This window comes from Brachycentrus maculatus, unplaced genomic scaffold (genome assembly GCF_059751285.1).
Source record: "Brachycentrus maculatus isolate JH-2025_06_01 unplaced genomic scaffold, ASM5975128v1 h1tg000089l, whole genome shotgun sequence".
In the NCBI taxonomy this organism is placed as follows: Eukaryota; Metazoa; Arthropoda; class Insecta; order Trichoptera; family Brachycentridae; genus Brachycentrus; species Brachycentrus maculatus.
In genome coordinates, this window is record NW_028280843.1 from 276,182 (window position 1) to 295,522 (window position 19,341).

General features: G+C 30.1%; 1 protein-coding gene across 1 annotated transcript in view; it reads left to right on the forward strand.

The window, feature by feature from the left end:
- The first annotated feature begins 385 nt into the window (after window positions 1–385).
- dyl (transmembrane protein dusky-like) overlaps window positions 386–19,341 on the forward strand; it is a 53,157-nt gene continuing 34,201 nt past the window's right edge. The window contains exon 1 of the mRNA XM_088257882.1: window positions 386–626. The gene's annotated coding sequence lies outside the window, so the exon portion shown is untranslated. The remainder of the gene's footprint in view (window positions 627–19,341) is intronic.

Below are 19,341 nucleotides of genomic sequence, written 5' to 3' on the forward strand. Positions count from 1 at the left end.
ATGCTTTTACAGTCTTAAAGAACATAATAATTATAAAAACTTTTCATTAATATTTTTATCATGTAATGCTACTAAATGTAATAAAAATATTCTTTGATTATGATAGTTATTACTTCGAAATTGAATATATAAAATCGTGAATTTAATCTTACAGCTTTTTGCTAGTAAAAAAGACATATTTTGATTTAGAAATCAATTACTTCCATACAAATCCATTTTTATTTTGCAAATATTTTTTAGTTTGACTAGATCCATATTGGTTGTTTAACATTTTCGCCTTCCAAGATTTGTCATATGAATTTCATCACCACTGAAGACGCGGGCGGGAGAAAGGGGCAGCGTCTAACTTTCACATCTATATAAGCAACCGGCCATTGTGCCTCTCAACCCAGTAACGAATAGCAGCGCTGCCAACATTAGACTGTCACATTTCCCGCGTATTCCTGCGTGCACTGACAGCGAACGAAGAAAACACCACTCGTTATACTTTTTTATTTAATTGGCTCGCATTGTGCGCGTGTGTTTTGTGTTTATTTGCTTCGAACGGAGAACAGTGTTCAGTAGCCGACCGTGTTACTCCTCGTAGTTCCGTTGGATTATTGCCGTGCGATTTCATTAACAAGCAGGTGAATATTTTACCATTATTTACGTGAAAACTATGAAAGAAGCTTAATTTGAAAGGCTAGTGAATCCCATTGTTGATGTTTGGAAGAAATGGTACAAATGTGTCGTGTAATATTTTGTACGGATTGAAGTGATTGACTTATAATTTATAATTAAAATAAAAGTTTGTGCACATATTTGTATGACGTGACCTTTATTTTTCCTGGTAATACATACGCACTGAATATTTTTTTTTCTTTGTTTTATCTTAAGAAACATAATCGTCCGGACAAATAATAAAAATAAAATTTTATCATTTTATCATATCGATATTTGGTTTATGTAGTAGGTAACTAGAATTGTTATTTATGTAGAAATTAAATATTCTTTGCAAAAGCTTATTTTTCAAATGAAAAGTGCGAAAAAACAATATATATAGAGTATAAACCAGTTCTACAACCCTAAGACCCACATATTTAAAAAGTGATTTATCGACGTTTTCTATTAATTTGCTTAAAACTGATAACAAAGTAGCCAGATTCTCCATGTTTTTATTTTATTTTTAACAATAATAAAAAAAAAAAACTAAAATAAAATCCCCTTTTTTCATTCGTTCCGTAAGGAAACATAAGTTTGACGGGTGGCTTTTTTATTTATTTTTAATACATATTTATATTTCTTCGATTATTGACAATATATCGTTTTACTCACACGCGATATCTATATTAACAATTAAGAAAATTGACCTATAATGACATTAAATTTTGATAGATTTCATTAACTGTCAAAATAAATCGTTTACCAATTTTGTAGAAAAGATAGACATAATAATACATGTATCGGTCGAACGATGTAGGTTGCGTGTACGCACTTACATAAAACGATATTGATGATACATATTTAAAATTATTATTAAGAAAAGCATGAGAAAGCTTTGCAGCAAGTAACCGTTTGTGCATTCCCTTTGCTATTGTTTACACTGAGTAAAAAATGAGATACTTTAATTTTTCCTGGAACTTATTATAGTTACTTGAACTTATTATGAGGATATACTGTGCAACAATTATTGGTTGCTTGAAATACAGATGTTCGATCGGGGGCAGAATGGTGAATGCAGTAAAGTGACTACTTGTATCAGCAATGACAGGTCCAAAGTCCTATAAATAACTTTTCACTGTTGAGACATATTTAATTCATACGAATGACTTCTTCACATTGGTTTAGGTATGCCATAATCAAGTAGAATATCAAATTATGTTTTCATGACCGAATTCGTTTTGACGGAGATTAAACTATTTTTTTTTTTAAACTTGTGTTTTTAGAAATTTTCTGTAGGGCACGGAAATTCATGCTCCTGTGTTTTCAGATTTTCAGAAACGTTCAGTTAATTAAATTAAATAAAATAAAAAATAATATATTGCAACCTATATTAGTTTAACATGTGAACATATTTAATCAGATTTTTCTTTCTGAATAAAGTTTTGATTTATCTCCAAACAACCATATTAAAATTTTCACGTTATAACTTAAATACGGAAAAATAGAAGATTTGTAGATTAAATCGATTTTAGTCTTTGATGAAAGTAGGTTTAAAATAATTGGTGGCTTAATAATCTAGATGTTTGAATATTAAACTATGACACTTGATGCCAACACACAGAGGCGGATTGTACGTTGGCTGAGATAAACTGCTTAATTGTTTCTTTAAAAAAATACAACTTATGTACAGGTGATGTGGGATGAAAATTTTAATATTTAATTAAAATATTCGTAATTTTTAAGATTTAATACGTGATAAAAAAGAAATTGTGACACTTGAAGAATAGAATCACAACTAACTTTTTATTTATTTCGACTTCACTTGCAGTGATTCAATGAGATTTATATGAAAGTATTTTTTGGCTAAATAAACCAACTGATATTTTAAAGTTATTAATTTAAGGCACAGTTCAAGTCAATAATATGATTTTTTAACCTAATTTTTCCTATATTTTGAGTAAATTTATGTGAAATTTTATGGTGGGGTTCATTCGATGGGGATGAGGATAAGATGAAGAATTTGAACACAGTCAAAATATTGTAATAATTAACAACTAACTAATAAACAAAAGATTGATAATATTTTTTAATGTAGGCACCTTTAAGTCCCTTAGAGGGTAGGTACCTACATTACACCGATGCCTCTTAATAGTACCTTAGATAGAGTGTAGTATAGAGAATAAATGAGGAGGTTTTCATCAAAAGTTACATCTCCAATATTGCACAAAAAATCCTTTAAATGCAAATTTGTTATGTTTACTGTATTTAATCGAGATTTTAATTAAAGTTGCGACAAAACGTGACCAATCCTGTTTTAAACCAATATAAAATCATTCAATCGCACCAAAACGTAACGATTTTACAAGTTAGTATTCCTGTTTACTCAAAATCATTTACAATGGAAATGTAACGTTTTGGTGAGGACCTCCACAAATATTGATACTTTACACGGATGCCTCTCACGAATTCGGACCTGCGTGCGCAGTGCATATGGTGTATCTCGCGCTCGTATGACGGCACGGCGCAGGCCACATGTTGCGGCAAGATGTCCGACTATGTAGGCCACGAGGCCTCCTCTCTAGTTGGCTTCCTTCCACACCCAAGTGTCAGCCAATTTCTCCAATCTCTACTCTTTTGCGACATTACCACCGATTTATGCGGAGAAAAACGTATCGTATAGATAACATACACGAAGCACATACCTTTTTATTCCTAGTTTTATTATACAATAAACGCATCTATAGTGTTTGTTTAAAACGCATAAAAAACCATTGAAAATATTAAATTTTCCCGCGTTTCATAAATTTTGGTTGCCTTTTCTGGGTTTCATATTCTATAAGCTTGTATGTTAATAATAGACTAAATGAGGCTGTTATAACATCAAGATAAAGATCTATCCGATCAAAGGTTTCTTATTTCGAAAACATGACAACACGAATAAGATAAATAGATATGACAAATCATGATTGATATTGAATCCATTATATCTATTCAGCTGTCCAAACTCAAAATACAGTAAGAGACAATTTTTTTGTAGTACGTTTTCTTTTTACATTTTTGGACTAAGTAGATTCCACTTTGTCCGAAAATGCAAAAAAAAACGTAATACAAAAAATGTCCCTTACTGTGTTTTAAGTTTGGACAGCCGTATTGTTTTGTTTTTGGGGATCAACCTTATTAATTTATTTAATACAATATACATTCATTACCATTTTTAAGACAAACATATAAACTAAAAATGTAATGCTATAAATCCTTGCACGTAATAGGCAAGGAGAATTTTCTTAGGCAACTAATAAATATAAAAAAAATATCAACAGCAATAATATATAATAATTTCTTAAGTATGTACAATATATAAGTCGTAACTATTAGTACTGTTATCACGCCGATTTGCAGAGGTAGGCAGAGAGGATGGAACGCCACACTCCTCTGTTCTGGCATACACTCCTAGCTTCCTCACGTCTATTCATATATGCCCACCGATTGCGTAGACTTTTGACCCCGCCAGATTTTAGATTCTGATTGATCTGGTCGTGCCTCTTCCTTCAAATCTTTTTAAGCCATCTTCGTTCTGTTCACATTTGCCAAAAATACGTTCATAATCCTTAAAATATAATTTAATTTATTACATTGATATAATTTTTATAATAAAATACATGTTTTTTTTATATTACCCTATTATAATTCTTAGATTTAATTTCTCAATTTTGTTAAACTTGTCATAAAGTTTTGTTTTTTGAGTGAAAACGAAATATATTATTTCAGTACATTGTGAAAACAATTTTAAAATGAAAAAATTTAAAAAAATAACATGTGCTGGTTAAGTGAACCTAAGTGGAGAAAATCCAAATTTGTGAACAAGTATTTGTCCACCACCGTGGTGTAATGCTCAACAAGCTCGGCTACCGTACTGGAGGTCCCGAGTTCGATTTCCAGGGGGGGGGGGTTAAACAAATATAAATTTTCACTTTAATATTTAATCAATATTACCCTGGACTGGTACCTGAAGCGGAGGCTGGTCACCTTTCCTTCATGTGTTAACGATCAAGATCACACTGCGTTTATATGATGCAGTGCCCTATGCATCATTGGGGTGCAGTTAAGGGTTTGAAGATGAAGAAGATCAGTAGGTTATAATACATGATGTAAGATTAGATATTAATCGGATCCTGCATTTATTTGACGCAATCAAAATAATTTAAAAAAAAATATGTTGAGGTAACATTTAATTACCCAGCACACCTTTGAATAAGTTAGAAATTATTAATTTACATATATAATAAGTTTTACTCGTAAACAAGGACTAAATTTATCGGATTCTGACTCAGAGCTTTTAATATTTGTATTTTAATATTTCGCCAAACGATTCGCTATTAAATAAATGTGTCAGTCCGGATCGCCGAAAGTTTTGAAGGCCAACTTTCATTCAAACAAATTTATTGAGAGAAAAAGTAAACCTCCCAAGTCACGAGTCCAATAACCTAGTATGAGTTCAAGTTTATGCTATTCTCATTTATACATAATTCGGTTTACGCTATTCTCGTTTATACATAATCCGGTTTATCACAATTCGGTTTATTTTTGGATAAATATTATCTTTCGCATTGAAGGTTCAATCATATCTGATTCGTCAGTAAGTGTGTTCATAAATGTAACGTATTAATTATTAGAGATAGTTATCTTGTCTCGCTTTTCCGAAGCAAAAAATCGTAAATGCTTTTGCGTTTCATCAATAAATCTGAATATTTATATTACCTACTTTCTCCATATTCAATTGGATTGAGTCAGATTATTTTGATAATGTAAATTTGAGCGTTTGAAATGCGTATGAAGTTTCTAATAATACATCGCAAAAAATGAGAAATTTGAATTTGCAGATACATTTATCACAAAGAAAACGAAAATAATTAACATGTGATAAAATGTTTTCTTTTGTTTAAATTATAATTGAAAGTAATTGAAAAAGTTTAATTGCAATCGCAAATCATTTAGTTTCGCTTATTGTTGGATGTATTTATCTTTCATTTGATTTAATTATAATATGTGGTTATGTTTTGTATTTGAACAGTACAAAAAAAATGTGGAAACTACATTCGAATTAACATATAAATAATGGCAAAGATTGCTGTGATTTCTTTGAAGAATTCCACTTTCCCTAGACGTAAATTATATTAAATTTGACATCACTAAGAGTGATCGCTAAATGTATTAAATTAACTAGGTTTAATCATAAATCCATGAAAATAAGCGAAAGTAGTATGTACTCTATAAGAGAATTTCTCAAAGTGGGCTATAACGCCCTCTTGTGGGCATTCTAGAAGACTTTTACAGGGCATAAGAAGTCCAAAGAGACAGATAGAAGTGCTAAGAAGTAAGATATATATTTTTATTCCTTCTATATATTTCTATGGTGGGACATTCTGGTGGTTTTATTTTCCTCTTTAACGAGAAATTTTGATAGGGGGTGCTTAGACTAAAAAAGTTTGGGAACCTGTGCTCTGTAATATGTAAATTGTATAAACACACAAAGTAATCTATAATTCCCTATGAGTTAATCACAGATCCTAAGTTGGATATTAAGTTGGGGCATTTTTAAATAAATTAATGTCGCTTATTATTTAATAAACTTAATTAAAAGTAATTTCAAACTACACTTTTATTGTAATTTAAGTTTTACTAAGTAAAAACCTTCATTTATTAAAATCTACCATGAAACGTGTTTTGATGCACTGCATTGTATTTATCGCAGTATTATCTTGATCGTTAACAGATGAAAGCTAGGTGATCACTCTTGCGCTTTTGGGACCAGTCCAGGGTAATATTAAATAAATTTATTAGTATTATTTGAGTGTAAAATCACAAAAATTTATTTTTTGACCTCCCCTGGGAATTGAAAATATTTTACAGGTAGAAATGTATAGGGACTTAATAAATAAAATTGTGACAATTTGTTTGTGACAATTGTGTCAATTTAAAAGATACTTTATCATACGATTTCTCAATTTTCATAAAAATTTTGAACAAAACGTGTGGATCTGGATACAAAATGTATAGTAATAAAATAAAAATAAATAAAATTTCCTACCTGAAATTTTTCGAAAATTCATATTTTCTAAGATTAGATATTATTATTTTTTTAAATAAATAAATTTCATTAATATTGTCTATTTTTTCCATTGATAAATCCCCATGCGTAATATTTTGTTTGCAACAATATTTAAAGTAAATAAAATAAATAAAGAAAAAAATATTTGAGGTGATCTAGTAGTTAAGAAGAGAGTGATTCAGTTACAGAGGTAATATGCTATATTAAAGGCACTTTTAAGACGGTGGTCAGGTAAAATAAAGATTGTCCAATAAACTGAGTAGCCACTTTCACGTGTGTACTTTCTCTGTTCCGCCAATTACACGTAGCCACTGGTAATTAAAAATACGTTGGTTAACTGTTATCTTAAAAATTATTTCGCGAGTCGCTCAAAATTAATTAGAATTTAATGTGAAAATTGGGACGAAAGTTTATTCTTTGTGCGGAACCAAATCGGAATGATTCGCCGATTCCGCGCTAACTTATAACGAGTCATACACGCTGGCTCGCTTACCGTATGCCATAATGTATGGAGGCATTCCGCAAGTGTACGAATGTACTCATAACTGCATCGGGAGAAATTTACGGGACTGGTAAATTATACCAGAAAAAATCAAACGTTATACTGTAAAACATCAAAAACAAAAAATTGATCAGTTTGAAATTATCTTATCGAACATTGAACGTAATTACAATCAACCAAGTTGCCAGTTATTGTCAATTCAAAAAAATTGTACTTTATCATACGATTTCTCAATTTTCATAAATATTTTGAACCAAACGTGTGGATCTGGATACAAAATGTATAATAAAAAAAAATTAAAATGATTTTTTTAACTGAAATTCTTTAAAAATTCATATTTTTTACGATTATATTAAAGAGACTATTTTTTTTAAATAAATATATAATGCTAAAATTTCAGTCAAATTGTTAATTTTTTTTTTATTCATTGATTACTCCACATGCGTTAAAAAGGTCTATTGAGAAGGGAATATTGAAGTCTGGATATTTCCAGAGCTTATGAATATTTTTAGTTTGTCAAAATACTAGTTCACTAAATACTCAGTCTTCTACATCCTTCTACAACTATATGGAGATGTCAAAAATGACCTAATATTTATTTTAACCCCCTGGAAATCAAATCCAAAACCTTGAGTTTTGTAGCCAAATCCGTTAACATCTTTACAACTTGACGGACAATATAGATATTAATAAAACAAAACCTTAAATGTAACATTTCTTCATTGTTGTGCGTGCATTATGAACAGATTCCTCTACAAATAACGGTATATGTTTATTACTAGTTTGTACTGATAATGGAATATGATTAAGTTTAAAGAAAGTATAAAACATCTTACATTTTACATAAGTTTCAAATGCTTGCACGCATTTTGAAGAGATGTTAGAAAATGTTTCGATAAGGCGCAAACTTTTTTTTTCGTGTTCTCTCCGCAAATCGCTCTCCGGAGAGAGTCGGCCGTGGATGATGCAGCTTTTCATCTTCGCTCGCAGATCATCTTTGCCCGCGTTTCCGGAGAAATGGTATAGAAACACGGCAGCAACAATATCACGGCTCAGAATGGCTTTTTATGGAAGTAGATCTAACAGGAAACGTGTTCTCGTCTGCTACCAGTATAGACAAATATTGCTTCTCGATTCTTATAACTGATCGGATCGTTTAATGCTTCGATTTCGAAAGCAAATAATCAATTATACAGACATATTTATCTAATTTCACTCGGTATATGTATACAAAGATTATTGTATTCAATTACAGTACTTGAAATATATAAAATAAAATATAATCGCACATCAATATCGACAATTATTTATAACGTTGAAACATTTTTTGGAAACTAGTATTATATTCATAGGTCAATTAATCAAAATTTGTAATAAATATTGTATCCACATTATTCAATCCACGTTAGTTCCCTGTGAAGAGCATATGGAGTCTTAAAACTCCAGGCTTCAGTCGAATGCCAGCTTTTACGTCCTCCCAAGAAAAGTCAGCTTCCTGTAGCTTGGAGTATATCCTTTAATTGACACCTTCTTTCACATAGTTTTTGGCACCATTTATAGTTAAATAGAGTATTTTTTTATTCAGAGACCTTCATGAAATATGAGATAAAATATTGAAAAATATAAGATAATTTAAAAAATGTGAAATTCTTCACGAATATTTCATATAACATGAAACATGATTTAATTTTTTTAATAAACTTGGAATTTAACCTTTTATTTTATTCTCAATGTAAATAATTCGTCCAAATCTTTGTTCACAAATCTGGGTTGGTCCATTTGGGAGTTAATTGTATTGAAATATCAACATGAAAGGTGAAAAATATGGAAGTCACTTAAGCCAGCCTGTTAGCTTTAGATATCCATATACTTCTTCATCTATGTTGAGATATCCATATAAATGACTCCTAAGTGGATTTGTAAACAAAAATCTGGACACACACAAAATATTGCGGAAAAAACGATTAAATTTGAAGGGTTATATTACGAAGTGCCAGGATCAATTAGGCGGTTTGCGTATTTGGACTTAGTGCACCTGTCGCTCGGAGCCCCGAGCCACCGCCACCGTTGGAAATGTACCGACTCGAGACATGCAACTTTTCTCTTGTGAGCTGGAAAACAGGTAACTGATTTATACGGAAATATCTAGTGCGCACCACTCGTTAGGCGAATGCATTATACGTACGTCCACACATTCTCACACACAACTTGTATTTCATGTATGTGTGTGGCCTCATTCACGTGCATAATTTTTTACATCTACGTTTATATTATTTGATTGCCAAAAATAAATGCATCTTAATCTTTATTATCAGCTTCTATGTTTCAGTCCAGATTGACTGCCAGCAGTACATTTGACTTTTAAATGCATCTTACATCCATATTTTATTTAAGGGCCTCACTACCTTCTTGTTATCATGTTTCCTATCATCAAGGCTGAGATCTCAGTCGTTTAAGTACTGAACTCCGAATGGCCGCGTTAGAGGTTGGTCTTGCTTCCGCGCACAATTTGTTGTTGTTGAATAAATATTTTTGGAATTTAAGTTTAAAAAATTAAACATTTTTATAATTTTTTCCTCCTTACCTTCAAAACACTCTCTTCTTTTGAAAACAATATTTTTATTTGGAAGAAAAACTTTATTTGTTAATACAAAATCAGTATTTTACCAAAAAGTTCAATTACGTCGAATGTTACCTGGGTTTAAAGAAAATTAAGTTCTTAACGAATACATGGCCTTAATGCATCTTATAAACAGATTTTTTAAGGCTCTCCCTACCTTCATTAAGGAATTAAGTAAAAAAACTAGCGCGAAGAAAAGATTCCGAATACAAGTAAAAGCTTTGTAATTTTTTTGAAATTATCTTTTGAATTCATTTGACAGGTCAAATGATTTATCTGTTTTAAAAGCGTGTTGCTAGTACTACGCGTTCTTAAATAACACAAATAAGTCAAACTTAAGTATTTTCTGCCGAATGTCGTTTGTAACATTCATAGATATACATATCGCACACCTAGGATCAAAACTGTATCAACTCAAAAATGATTTATTAGATATCACTTATTCGGATTCTACAAACGAAGACGCATATATCAATTTATCCGATTTGTCAATATATTAAATATTCTTCAAAATGTAGCACCATATGTTCCTTTTGGTGAATAAAAGATTTCGATTCTCTCTGCCTACCCCTTCGGGGAAGTGGTGTGATGGTTAGTTGGTTAGTAAGAAATGTTTTAATATAAATATTATTCGATATTCATTGTCCATTCATAAAAGAAAACAGGAAACTTCTATTACATAAGGCGACATTACTATACATTTTTCTTCTCTCCTGAAAAAACATGTTTTTGAGTTGGTACTCTCTTTGATCTAGGGGTGCGATATGTATATATTTAGTATGGTTGAATTTATAAAAAAAATATTTATTATTTATAACCCTTATCCGCACCTAATAATGCATAGGGCACTGCATCAAATTGACGCAGTGTTATCTTGATCATTACTTACACGAAGGCAAGGTGATCACTTTTGCGCTTCAGGAACCAGTCCAGGGTAATATTAAATCAATATTACAGTGTTAAATCAGTAATATTTATTTTCACCTTCCCCCCTGGGAATCGAACCCGGGACCTCCAGCACGGTAGCTAAACACGCTGACCATTACACCACGGAGGCGGACGAATATAAAATATAATATAATCTAAAAAATATTGAAAAATATTTTTAAACGTGTTTGTCGCTTGGGTGTTGTTTTTATTGTTACTGTCCCAATAAGATAAGCTTGGTTTATTAAAATGAATCCAACGTAGTAGTGTTTGAATGAAAATTGAGGTTATTATTACAATGCATCGGTGAGAAAATTTAAAACAAGTGCTTTCCTAAATACTCATCGCCTCTTGGCGTGCGTTTCAAACAACAACAATAGGTCATTGAAGTTTTAATTTACTATATCTTCTAAGTACAATCAAGTTTAGTTGGGTTTATAAAGTTGAGATGTTATTTCGGACAAAATAATTACTCTTTTCTTTAAAATTAATTATATAGTACGATCAATCGTAACACGAATTGTTTTTAGATGAAGTATGAGAATTTTATTTACTATAAATATGGACATGATTATAGGAGAGTAAGAATTTGAGATTTTTTACAATGTAATTTTGTACTTTATACGTATGAAATTTATACTTTTTTACACTTGTTCGGATCTGAAGAGAACTGAATTCGATTAGTACAATGTCACTTTCTCATCTTAAATTATATATAATGAGACAGTCAAAACTTTTGTGGTTTTCTTATTATAACGTAAAACGTAAGGGTAAAAGTACATTGTTTTAATTTTTATTTTTGCATATCTTACATATACGTCCTGCGTAAAATATAATACAGCAATAAAAAACAAAAATACATCTGCACTCCGTAAACAAAAATCACGGGTTCAGTTTCGTTGGTTTACTTAAAATACATGTTTTTTTAATCATTTTTTATCATTTTCAACATTTTGAGTGTGTCCAAATACTTGTTCACAAAATAACTAAGAATTTTAGTAATGTGGTTGTCCATCATGGATTAGAATTAGTGAATGTTATACGTGTGTAAAGTGATCACTTAAACTAGCCTATGACGGTCGTAAGCCCCGTAAATTCCCAAACTTCCATATTCTTCCTCATCTATGTTAAGATGTCAAAAATAATATGAAGTATTATTTTAACTAACTGGGCATCGCACCGCTTCTCCGCAGGGTAGGCACAGAGAATAGAACGCCAAACTAATCAGTCTTTGCAAACAATTTTCTCAAAGGCGAAAAAACGTGGAAGTGAAGTGTGGCAGAGGTGGGACAGTCCACATTCATCCATCTCCTCATAAATGTCTGCCGATTATTTCAAGTATTTAAAATACTTGATCCTGCCAAGTTTCTCTATACCATTACCAACCACATAGCCCCATTCATTTGTTTTCCTGTTCTTTCTTCGCTCATTCGATTCTCATGCCCAAACCACCAGACAATTTTATCGATATTCACAGCTTTGCATTATTTCCTTAGATCACCATTTGAATATTTACTACCATAAGTTTTTTAATACTTATAAATCAGGATTATTATTAGAATTATTACGTAAGTTTTCGAATAAATCGTACATATTGGACAATTGAAGTGATTAAATAAAGAAGTAAAAAAATCTATATAAATTACAACCCACCTAAAAGAGTTATCGTATTTTAATACCTATGTTATAAAGCTATATAGTTTCCTTGACATTGAAATCTCTGGGATAGAGAGTTGTTCTACTATTACATTCAGTTATAGCCACATCTCGACAGGTGGGTAGGAAAGTCCAAAAGTTTTCTTCGAATATTATTAATTATTAAAAATTCTCCAATAAAAAAATATAACTATTACAATAACAATCAACTTATTTATTAGTTTGACTAAGTGGTAAAAATGTGCGTTCGTGCTAGTTTAGAATGTGTTAAGATAATAATATAATAATAATCATTAAAATTTGGAATATCTAATATTTTATTTTTTAATCAGTTATACCCAGGTTTGCTGTGGCTCAATTTGGTTAAGTGAAATCAAAGGAAATAGAAATCACATTTTTTTGTGAAATGACATCAGCATTTTTTAAGTTCCTTAACACTTTAATAGATATATTTTTAAAGTTCCCTAACACTTCAACAGATAACAATAACACAAATAACAACAATGACGTAAAAATAAAAAATAAACTTTAATACGAAAAGTCATTAACTGCATCATTTTGAAAAAATAGAAATAAAAATAAAAATATACCTATAATTAACCACATGACAATGACTAAAGTCTCCTTCTTATTATTTATATTCCCACTGAAAAAAAAAACAACTAAATACTACAACCTCTTCATCCTTCAACGACCCAAGGAGTATAAAATTTAGACTTAGTTTCAAATACGGTGTTTGAAAATGATGCTATGTCACATTATATTTTATGAATTAGTGGTATTTACCAAGTAAAACTGAAAAAAAATTAGTTATATTTTAGTAAATTTTTTAATTATTCCTTGCGTTCATAATTTTTGAACCAACCTTCTAGATACGGTTACACACGTAGTCGAGAAGTGAGTGTGTGGAGGTATTAGCTCACATAGTTAATGACCGCAATACTATGCCCATGCATATTTATACAATCTCACAACGAGGTAAGTGTATTGGTGCGAAGAAATTGTAAATAACCATTTTACGAACAAGATGTGTACAGGATTACTACGAAATAGCTTCATCTTTAAATATAATAAAGTTTTAAAATATAATCTAAGAGACTTACATATATATCGTTGATAAAAATACTTAAAAAGCAATTATGAAAAATAAATAAAATGCAATAATAATTAAGTACATTTGTATAAATATTTCAATATTTTAAAAAAGGTCAGGCGAGGATTCGGAATAATCGGCGGTAATGAGGAGAAGCATGGATGTAGAAGAGGCGAAGATTATTTGCAAATACAGATTGGTGTGGCGTTCTATGCTTTCTGCCTACCCCTGCGAGGAACCAGTATGATGGTTAGCTAGTTAGTTATATTTTTAAATAAAATAAATTACCATTTTTTTGCTAGAAATATTTTTTTAAAATAACATGGTTCATTTAAAAGACAAAATAGTTTTAATTACAAAATATTAAATAATTATAATTAATAAGAATCAGATTTTTAAAAAAATAATTGTTCTAATTTAACAATTTATAATCATACTTTCTGAAACGCTTAAAAACCGTTTTTAATACAAAACTTATGAACTAATTTTGCTTAAAAGTATAGGATTATTGATAGGGTTACTGACATCATCAGACTTGTGTTATGTAATGTACACGAAAAGCCAGGTATGGAAAACCATGATTTCATGTAATTTTTCGTTACATTTTTATATAATTTAAACATAATGTTAAAATGAATGGAAAAGTTAAATGATGTTGTGATTACCGTGTGCAGTAGTAATATAAGGCTATGTTGAGCATCGAACAGTGAGCAGGGAGGCAGTGGAAAGCAAGTCAGTGTGTCACTCAGCACATCGTCAGGGTTACCAAAGCGATATTTTTATTCATTTAATTCTTATTTGATAATTTTAATCTTATATCGGACAACTCTTTTAGGCTAATCACCACTTTGTAGATGACCGGCAGGAAATCTCCAAATCCGTTTGAATGTAATCCATTTGTGGTCATTAAATATTGAAATTCGATTTCGATACGTTAATAGTGAAAAACAGGAATGTGTTCAGAACAAGAACGACTGGTACCGCGTTAGTATAACAATAATTAAGGTAATGTTTTGTATGAGTCTACATAAAATAATTGGTCATAAAATAAGTTAAAAACTTAAAAATTAATTGAGTAATGTGGTTGTAAATCATGAGTAGGTTGGTGAAAGTAAAATAGTGTATAAGGTGATCATTTGAACCAGACAATGATCAATCGTAAGCCATGTTCATACTCAGCCTTACATATTCTCTCATTAATTGATTCGGCAGTCACTTTGTGGTAAAATCTATCCATTTTTAATTAATGTTTTACTTATTAAATATTAAAGTAAAACATTAGTTAAAAACAACATATTCAATATAAAAAAATAAAAAAATTCAAATATAAAACAGTATATATGTATTGTATATATATATATATATATATATATATATATGTATATATATATATATATATATATATATATATATATATATATATATATACATATATATATATATATATATATATATATATATATATATATATATATATATATATATATATATATATATATATATATATATATATATATATATATATATATTTATATATATATTTATATATATATTTATATATATATTTATATATATATATATATATATATATATATATATATATACATACACATATATATATACATATATATATATATATATATATATATATATATATATATATATATATATATATATATATATATATATATATAATATGAATTGTGTTTTTTCCCATGATTTTGATGAAAAATAGTCAGTTGAAATTTTTTTATTTTAAATTTTATTTGATAAACTTTAATCAATTATATTGTTTCAAATTAATAGGAGAAATATTCACATAAGTATTATATTTTACAAAATTCAAGGTATTTCCGTAATATCTTGAATGAATTAAAACAAGAAATGGAAGTCTGGGTATTAACTTAGCTTACGACTTGTCATAGGGTGGTTTACGTGATCACTCTATACATATTATAAAATTTACCCACGATTCGCAATCACACTACTAAATTTTTAGATTCCATATTCTTCTTCATATATGATGAGATATTAATAAGGTAAACGAGTATCGATACTGACTCAGAAGTGGTCATCTTCATTAAGTGTTCATTGTTGAAATTTCACGAGATGATAGTGAGAAAAGTATAAAAGTATAAAGAAAAGTATAAAGTGTAAAGCTGTATATACATACATATGTTCATGTGTTATGATAGTGCAGGTAATCGAACGACTTCCTACCTAGTTGTGTATTCTCGCGTTGAGCTAGTAGAAATTGATCGACAAAAACGCGAACACGGTAATTATTTATTTTCCAACAGAAGATCCATATGAATTAAACAGGTTTTAGTAACCATCGGTTACTGATACATCAATTAATAAAAAAAATAACTGTCATTGATTTCGAATAATATCATTCCTCTTTTTAAATTGTGTCTTTTTTATGTGAACGGTGTATACAAACTGATTTATTTTTGACTATCTATGCCCAGCTTTGCATTGCTGTGACTCAATTAGATTAAATGAAAAATAAAAAGCGCACATTGCTTATGAATTTTATTTAACAATGCTTGTGAAGCAATAAATTAAAATCGATAAAAAAGAATGCGATAAAGAAATCCCTGAAAATCTGAGTGTGACATCAGGTGTAAAGAAGCACGCTATCCATCATAAGCAAAGTTTAGTGTTGCAAAGTTACGTACAAAAGATGGCGCTGCCATTTCGATATTATTTTTTATATGTTTAAGTATTTTATACCTTCCTTCCTCTGCATTTTTATTTGTAAACATAGATGTATTAAAGGTTGTAAATACAACGCTATGCTTAAAGCAATTGGTGAATAGCTTTGTGAATGTATGATTTTGAATTTTTATTTACAAAGGTGATATAATATTTAACAAGAAATAATTTTCACCCTAGAATTACTTTCACTACCAATTATTACTTATAATACAATTTACTAATAAAAATATGTGACTTTTTCATAACTGTAAATGGTACAGGTGATAATACAAGTTGAAATTATAGTGTGGTAGAATCCTGATTGCGATAAGTTTACCATGTACTTAATATAGACAAATACTTTCATGTATGTGTGTAATATAAAATTATAATAGTTTTTTTTTAAATGGAAACTGAAACCGCTAAAGTAAAATGCTGTTGATTTATTTTTAAAAGGTTATAAATGAATTTATTGGGCAAAATGATAATAATAGCATCAGTATAGAAACGCCATCAACACTTCAATTTTCCAATTATACAAGTACATGTACCGCCAATGAATGCGTGCATACGTACTTTTATTAGTCTTGCCTTAATTACGGTGAAAAAACCGAACTCCGAAATTGATTGAAATCGTTTTTTATTTACGATGTACCGCGGTGAGCAGTAATTTTGAGGTTAGAAGAAAGTGTTTCAGAGTGAATTTCGTTTTTTGCCTTAGTTTGATATGCGGCCGAATGTATGAAACATAGTAAGCTGAGGAATGGTAGCAGATCGTTAAGATAAGCCGCGCCGAGAGCGTTTAAGAAAGTCGACTGTCGGGTTTACCATCACCGCGACCAGTAAGAATATGAAGGCCATCGGGCCGGTACACAAAGTACTGATACGGATAATTTTACACTTATTGCTATATTTAGGTGAAAGTCGAATACTAAATCAACGATATGCATCATACTTGGATCCATTTTTAATGTATTCTAATACCGTGAGATGATACCGAATCGAACAAGATAATCGATGCTGATGTTTCAATACTGTGCATGGTTTCGGAATGCTCAGAAAATGTACTATATCTCAGAAAAAGCAAGTTAAACACGCAAACCATTACACTACGGAGGCGGACATTATTTAACATGCATATAAAAATAAGGTTTAATATTTTTCGAATGTCTACAGATGTCTTCTTCTTCTAAAAAAAACTATACATTGTTATTCAGATGTAGAAACAGAAATTGCGCTACTTTACTCAATTCTACAATGACACTCGCGCCATCTCGCAGCATTTCACCACAAAACTAATTCAGTCGATGTTTCTCCCGATATAAATAGCCTTTCCGCACATTTTGAAATATTTAACTTGTTTAGAAAAATAAGTGTAATTACGTCATTGTTGCACCAAATGAGCGATATCGCTCATACCTTTCAACAACGTCATATATCAAAAATCGACAATTTTCAGTTGTGCATGTTTTCGGAATGTCCAGAAAATGCACTTTATCCCAACAAAAGCGGTATATTTTTAACTTAATATTTATCCGCTACAGAGCAGAAAGTGCTATTTTTGCATTTTGAAGAAAGGGTTTTGTTTAATAATTTTTTTAAATGTACAGAACATTTTTCAAATGGTGAAATTACATTCAGGTTTTTCCTAAAAAAATCTGTTCAGTAAAAACTTCAATAAGTGGCTTGATATTTATTTATCATACATTTTATTATATTCTTAAACTTTAAAAACGATCTCCTGAAAAATCAAGTGTTTTTTCATAAATGACGTAGTTGAAAGGAGTGAGCTACATGTAGTGAGTCCTGGATTAGTAATGTAAATGAAAAAAAAATATTAGTGATTTTACACTTTATATTTATTTGATATTATCCCTGATGCGCAGGAGTGAACTCTTTGCCTTCATGTAAGTAACGATAAAGGCACCACTGCGTCAATACGCTGCAGTGCCCTATACACCATTGGGTACAGATAAGGGTTGTAAGTATTAAGGAGTGTGCGGATGAGGTTTGAAGAACTTACGTTTAGGTAGACCACTGGTTGCCAAAAAATTTCCTGAATGTACTTGAAGACGACTGAAAATATGACTTACAATTTTCGTGCAGCTAATTATTTGACCTGTTATTTTACAAAAATAATATATTGAAAAATAATTAACAAATAAATACTAGCATTTTAGTGTGTCCAAATACTTCATTAATCTGGATTATCTCACTCAATAATTATTTTTTAGGTTTTTGTAAAATCTTTTTTCTCTAAGTGGAGATAATTCAGATTTGTGATCAGTATTTGGACACACTCAAAATGTTAAAAATAAAATGACTGGTCAAATTATAAGCTACGTAAAAAAATAAAATTATGTTTTCAGTTGGGTCTCAAGAATGTGCATATAATCCAGTATTGGGACCTTGTACACAAATAAAAAGAGTATGCTGTATAAAAGCTTTCCTCATTCTAATATTTGTGAACTCATGTGTATTGTGTCACGAGATTGATCAATATATCTAGGATTTAAAAAAAAAGTAGTGTGGTTGTCAATCATGGGTAGAATTGTGAAAGTGGTTACTTTAACAGTCTATGGCACGTCGTAAGCCCTGTAAATTCCCAGACATCCATATTCTTCTGAATCTTCGTTGAGATGTCAAAAATGGAACATTTATGTTTTGTACTAACATTTCTTGGTGGAACTGCAATTTATAGAATAAAATAACAACTATGTAGTTGAATTTTATTTGATCAGCCTGGGAAATAAAATGGCAGCTGGTCAATTAAAATACATGTATAAAAAACCATATGGTTTATTATAGGTTATTTTATTCTATAAAAATATGTAAGAGATTAATATTTGTAGGTTTTTACATGAGCACGAGTATTGTGGTGATTCATTATATTTCAAAAAGAGTAATTTGGCCAGCTAAATATTTCCAGCGATTTCTCTACGGAGTGAAACTTGCAATTTCAATTATTAAGCCATCTTGGTCGCTTCCTCATATTGTGTTACACAATGGAGGATTGTTTGCGACAACCGAAGTCTGGTGATTGTGAAACGGTCATGCATTGTCATATGGACACAAAGGTGACAGTCGTTTGT